General features: G+C 35.2%; 1 long non-coding RNA gene across 1 annotated transcript; it reads left to right on the top strand.

The window, feature by feature from the left end:
* The first annotated feature begins 1 nt into the window (after nt 1).
* LOC120441385 lies at nt 2-742 on the top strand. Its single transcript, XR_005614038.1, has 2 exons — nt 2-61; nt 183-742. It is a non-coding gene; the product is annotated as an uncharacterized LOC120441385 (long non-coding RNA).
* Nucleotides 743-6,811: the final 6,069 nt, after the last annotated feature.

Raw genomic sequence — 6,811 nt, 5'->3', positions numbered from 1 at the left:
AGGGATATTTCCTACCATGACAGTGAAGGCATCTCATTGGGACCGCTAGTATTGAACACAGGTAACATTTGTACAACACTGGCAGTCTTGTAGATGATACAGCTGCATAATCAGTGGATTGTGATAATTGTATTCATGAGCCAAGTTTGAATTCACTGTAGATTTTGGTTGTTTTCTTACAGAAAGAAGAATGAAAGCAAGCAGCTCTCCAGGCCTCTTGACATCTCTGTTGACCCTGATAGTCTGTTTGCTGACTGCAAATATTCTGATCTAGAGAAATCAAGTTAATGCACACACAACAAACTCAGCAATCATATAATAACTTAGTATAGATTTGATAAATAAAAGCACTGAAAATAGAATCAGAAGACTTTTTTATATGCACAGAGGAATAGTGATGGTTTGAAAAGTGGATGTTACTGAATATTTGACATCTATTAAAATACTTCTTATTTGCTCTGAGCACTCCTACTTGTAATTGCTGCAGTTTTTCTATACATCTTGTATGCTTCTGTTTCCAGTTCATGAGTTTTACCTTCAGGTCATTCAGGTTCACTTTAACATGGTTACATCATGATTTATTTTGTGGTATTCATTCATTCATTAGCAAATATAAAAATAATGAAGAAGAAATGTATGTGTGAAATATGAATGTCTTGTAAACTGTGAGAAAATACAGTCTGAGTTGATTGACAGTTTTGCTTTCTTTTCTCTTTTTGAAAGTAAAAATGTTAGTACATTGCTTTTGAGTCACTTTTTGAATTTACAAAGAGGGCTCTTCATGTAACTGTAATAAAGGAGGAAAACTCCATTTTAGAATCACAATACATATTTTTTATGCAAGGACAAGTAAACAATAACCACAATCCAATCTAAACGGTCACTACAAGGTTTCCGTTTCACATGATAGAAACTATGTATGATACAAGAGATCGGGGGTGATTTATCAGTCGATATGTCGCAGTATTGTGGAATGCGACCTACAGCAAACATAATACCAGTTAACACAAATGCACATCATGAAATTTATCATTGGTGTTGTGATACAAGTGTTCAAAGAAGGGCATTGTGTCCAGAGGAATAAACGAATGCTTGATAAACTATAGCAAAGATATCCTGGACACGCAGATCAACATGGGTTTGTTTTGTAAAGATACATCTTGATATACGAATGCTACTTCTATAGAGGTAAATAACCAGTGACTTGTGGCAAGTAAATATAGCATAAAGAATCTTTAATAACATTATCGATCTCGGGAGCCGGACCAGAGTGGGCAAACATGACCATCTGATTTTAGGTAATATACCTAAGTTCATCCTAGTTGCTTTGTTGATAAAGAAGGATACACAGGGAGCTATACTTTGGGGCATAGTATTTATCAGTCTGTAAACTGAATGCCACTCCTACCCAGACAAACCATTCTAGCCACAATTTTCAGAGGGGCCAGTACACCAGAGAGTATTATCAACTAATGCAAGCAACAGGGCATCACTTAAAGGGCAGGTCGCTGGCTATAATGCATGAGCATTTTGTTATTCTCCTTCAATCTCGAAGCTGATGTAAGGTGTTCAGGGAATGTCTCATTAATTAAAACTTAAAATGTAAGAATGGAAACCCATTTCATAAATCCTGTACCTCCCTCAGCGATTTAAAATTTTTTCACAGTGAGTACCACCTCATAAAATATATGGCTCTTGAAGTAGCACCCTTATGACCGACATTAAAGTACATTTATTTATTTTAACTGTCATTAAAAAGGATGTGACGAGTGATAATAATAGAAACTGTACTGCATTAACACATTCACAGCAGGTGGGAAATCCAATCTTTAAGTGATGACCTGGTGAAACATTTCGGTTCAAACAACTCCACATTTATTAAGGTTGTTGTGTTTTTAACATGTTTTAATGCTTTATATCTTGTTCTATTTAATGTGAACAAGCCCCTAAAAAAGTCAGTGATCACTGACAGTTATCACTCTCTTGGTTTTTATCATCACTATTCATTTTAAATACTGCCGCAAGCTCCAGGCACGATTTCAGAGAGGAAAATAGGTCAACTCCGCCCAGGGGAGGAGACACAAAAAAATATTGCCACTCACCCGGACCACGACATACTTGTCATTTCCATCCAATACCAAAATATATAAAAAATAGTTGAATGTGTGGTGGAGTGTAGGGCCAATAATTGCTTATAAGAAAAATGTAGCTATAGAGCAGTGATGAGTTATCATAGACTCCAAAAAAAGATGGCTGGATGTAGCTTTTGGGTATGAAAGTGAAGTCACTGCTCGCAATATGTCCCTTAAATATATGTTTTTTTCTAATGACCACCAGGGATGACTCACACGGTTTCAAAAGAAAACAGTGTATTAAAAAAAAATTTAAAAAACAACAACTTTCTTTTCCCTTCATCCGTGGCCACAGTAAAAACTTTCCTTAATCGCTAGTTTCAAGTCTTACTTAAGAATTGTTCCTGATTTTGTTAATTAGCACATGTTTGTGTTTGTTTGGTAACATGTTTGGAAATGTGATTGTGTCAAAATATATCATTTGTAATCCCATTTTTGTGAATATAAATGAGAAGTTATTGTTGTGAAATAAAAATTATGCTTATCTAAGGCACTGTAGGGACATAAACATTAGAAATGGACAATTATAGCCCCTTATTAGACAGTTTGTAGGCAACATGATGATGTTAGAATACACCATAAATAATGAAAGTTTTGTGGATATGAATTATATGTGGCTGTTGTGAAATTAAGATCATATGTTTTTAATGAGGTTTTATAGATGAGCACAGGCTCAGCTACTAAACGTAATTTTAGCCTGCTGGTGTCTGATTGCTATACAAAATGATCTATGTATCTATTATAGCAAGATTTCTGTCCCAATAAAAGTGAAGAATAAAAAAATCATGGTATTTTATTTTAGATAAGAATTATATAATATTTCTGGTATATTTCTTTGAAATCTGCCTGAAGGAGACACCCAAACACACACCCACTCAAGACAGTTGAAATGCTTACAATTTGTTCCAGAAGAAAGTATTGTTAGTAGTAATATATCTACAGATTTTTGAGTTTGATTCTGTAAAAAGTGACAAAAACATTAGCGTCTGCTGTACACTCTGCATGGGAAGAAAACTTCTTTCTACAGTGAAAAATGTAACTTCAAATCTGAGCAAACACCCAGGAAGTGGGATCCCCCACTGACATGGCCGCTGCGGCACCAGGCAAACCTCTGACTGCACCACTCCTGCTAAACAGGTGAAAATAGATTTAAGAACGACAGGACAGTGCCGCTGAGTCTTTGATTTTATTTATTTTTTTGCTGTGTTTTACTTGCATTTTTTTTGAAAGAATGATTGTAAACACAAAACATTATTTTATTTTATATGGTGGAATATGCAGAAAATAGGTTTAAATGTTAAACAAATTTCTTCAAGTCAAAGACAGTTGCATATAATTTAATTTTTGCTTGATGCAATGTGCATAAAATTAAAAGATTAAAAATAATAAAACAAGTTTTAACAAGTTTTTCATTTGATTCAATTTTATATGATGGATTATGCAGAAAAAATAGAATTGGGCTGTCTATTGCTTTATTACATATTTCAGGTTGTGTATCGTGTTTTTAAAAAGTAACTAAGTAATAAAGTAACTAATTACTTTTAAAAATAAGTAATCAGTAAAGTAACGGGATTACTTTTTGGAGAAGTAATCAGTAATTAGTTAACTAACTACTTTTTTCAAGTAACTTGGCCAACACTGTCTGTGAATGCAAATACTTACAGGTGGCAGTGCAGGCAGATGGATGACAAGTTGGTAATTTTAGTGATGTCTGATCAGAGCTACAGCATCTTGTACTTGCTTAATAATATAAAAATAATTAGATTATATATTAGAATATATATTATATTATATAAAATATTTTCTGTGAACTACAGTATAAAGAGTTAGACAGTCATTCAGTCTGTAGAGCTACATATCAGTTATTTTCTTTCTAGCCATGTAATATGAAATAGGATTTGGGCTGTGAAATGTAGCTTTGCATTTTGCAGCCCCAGAGCATGAAAAATATGCTACTGCTAAACAGTTACATGCTCAAGTAGGTCTATGCGACACACAGACAGTATCATTCTCTGATGTCTGCAAATTTGAGAAACACCTAAACATTAAGATAGTAATCTATTATCACGCAGCAGGGCGTAAACGTTTGCATACTTTTTTCACACATGATGAGCCAAATCCAAACACTGTAATGCTGTACCTACACAATGAACACTATCACCTGATTGAAAAACCCACAGCTTTTCTAGGGGCAGGCTATGTGTGTAATTTTTGTTACAATACATATGATTCACCGCTCTATCACACCTGTAAACATAGATGCAACGTATGTTTCACACTCTGTCACCACCACAGAGGTCCCACCGTGAAATGCAGTGACTGTAACCGCATCTGCAAATCACAACACTGTTACCAACAACACAAATTACCAGAAATAAAACACAACATGGTCCCGTGTGACAATATGAAGCATTGCATGAGTTGTGGTGTCACATATAAAGAATCAAAGAAATCACCACACAGATGTGTCCAGCCTAAATGCGAGCACTGCCGCGAGCCTAAATTAGCCGGGGACTCTGAGCATCAGTGTTTCATACAGCCTGTTGAACAACAGAAGCCTTGTGATAAATATATTTTATATGATTTTGAGACACGGTATCACAACGGTAAACATGAGGCCAACTTTGTGTGTGCGTCTGATCTGAAGGGCAACAAGTTCTCATTTAATACATTAAAATGTGTGGCTGCGTTTGTGCAGCATTACAGACGCCCGAGGTTTCGTGGGTACACATTCATAGCCCATAACGCATCCGGCTTCGATAATTACATACTTTTGGAGTACATGGTCAACCAATGTATAACACCTTCTATAATGGAGTTTCCCTCCTTTGTTACAGTTACATGAAGATGCTTATTTGTAAATTCAAAAAGTGATTCAAAAGCATTTTTTATTTTAAAAAAGAAAAGAAAAAAGAAACAGAACTGTCAATCAGCCAGGACTGTATTTTGATACAGTGTACAAGACATTCATATTTCACACATACATTCCTTCTTCATTATTTTTATATTTGCTAATAATGAATAATACGAGATAAATCATTATGTAAAGGTTTAAAATGAACCTGATTGACCTGATGATAAAACTCTTGAATTGGAAACAGAAGCATACAAGATAGGTTTTTGATCAGGTGCTGCCCTCCAGTGTTGAAAAGAAAAACTGCAGCAATTAGAAACAGGAGCGCTCGGAGCAAATAAGAAGCATTTTCACAGATGTCAAATATTCAGTAACATCCACTTTTCAGATCATCAGTATTCTGATTGCTTGGTATTTCACAGAAACTACCACATGTTTCCAGGTATTCATCACACTTCCTGTAATGTGTTTTATTCCGTTATTAACATGGAACTGCATAGGCACAAGCAGTTTTACAATTTGCGCTCATGACTCCTGGTTATTACACCTAAACTACCGCACGTTTCCAAGTAGTTGTCACATTTCTTGGAGCTAGCTTTAATAGGTTATCAAGGTGGAATAAAAAAGAAAGACCATTTTGCATTTTGTAGCCTTGATTCTTGGTTATTGAACAGACACCAACAGTGTTTGCAGGTAAGATATCAGATTTAAAAATAATATTTACCCTGTTCAAACAAAAAAGGAGTGCTGGGGGATGAGGCGGGATTAATTCCAGTATTGTGTCAACATGGTAAGTGTATCTTAATATATTAAAGCACCAAACTGACAAACATACATCAAACAGGCAGCCATTGAAATATGGTGCCGGGTCCATTTCCTCGTGGCAGAAATTAAGTGGCCCATCAGGTGCCTGTATCACCACTGATCTCTAGCAGGCTCGTCAGTGGCACACTGTGGACAGGAGGAGCCACAGCCATCATTGCACGTGTAGTTGTCTGGCACCTTCCAGGTTCTCCCAAACTCATCTGGAGATTTGACTGTCATTCCAGATGGTGTGTGAAAGTCATCATTTGGATGTCCATTAAAGTTTCCATGAAGTCCACATATTTTTTCCTCTGTGTTGCAGACAACAGGTAACAACAGTCCTTGTGTTAGTTTCATAAGGATAAATAATAAATAAATGGCTTATGGAGATTGGATTGTCCTGGTTTTTAAAGCATGTCAAATAATAATGACTGTAGCTTTGATTGGTGGGGAGTGTACCTGTAATTTGGTGGTACAGAGATAAACACTGCACTATATCCATTATAGATAACACTCCAGCTGAAATTACAAGTAGTAGACAAGGTCCTGTTGCATAGATAGACACATTACCTTCATTCAAGACAATAGGTAAATTTCTAGTTACTCCATTCACCTAGAAGAGAGATGCAAAGAAAATCAGTGGTCATTTTTTCTACTTTTTAATTGTGATTTTTTTCTTTCACAGCAGTAAAAAATATCCCTAAAATATATGTAGCTGCCATTTACTTCATAAATCTGAAAGTAAATTATTCAGAACAATCATCTAATGAGAAATATCATTAACTACTTGTACCAAACAGTCATCTGAGTTTATTGTTAGTTTCAAGTCCTTTGTGAATCCACTCAGGACTACAGTGATAATGTCATAAATGTAGTAGCAATCGTGATAACTACATTCAATATTATTGCACACTGTGTATCAGTATGAAGTGTGACAATTATATAACGTGACTTTTTAAACAGAAGCTACATTTTTATCATGTCACAAATGTTGCATTGTTTTATTGCTTACATTTTATAG

Source organism: Oreochromis aureus, linkage group 8 (assembly GCF_013358895.1).
Source record: "Oreochromis aureus strain Israel breed Guangdong linkage group 8, ZZ_aureus, whole genome shotgun sequence".
In the NCBI taxonomy this organism is placed as follows: domain Eukaryota; kingdom Metazoa; phylum Chordata; class Actinopteri; order Cichliformes; family Cichlidae; genus Oreochromis; species Oreochromis aureus.
Note: the sequence above shows the minus strand (reverse complement) of the source record. Positions and strands in the feature narration are given on the sequence as shown.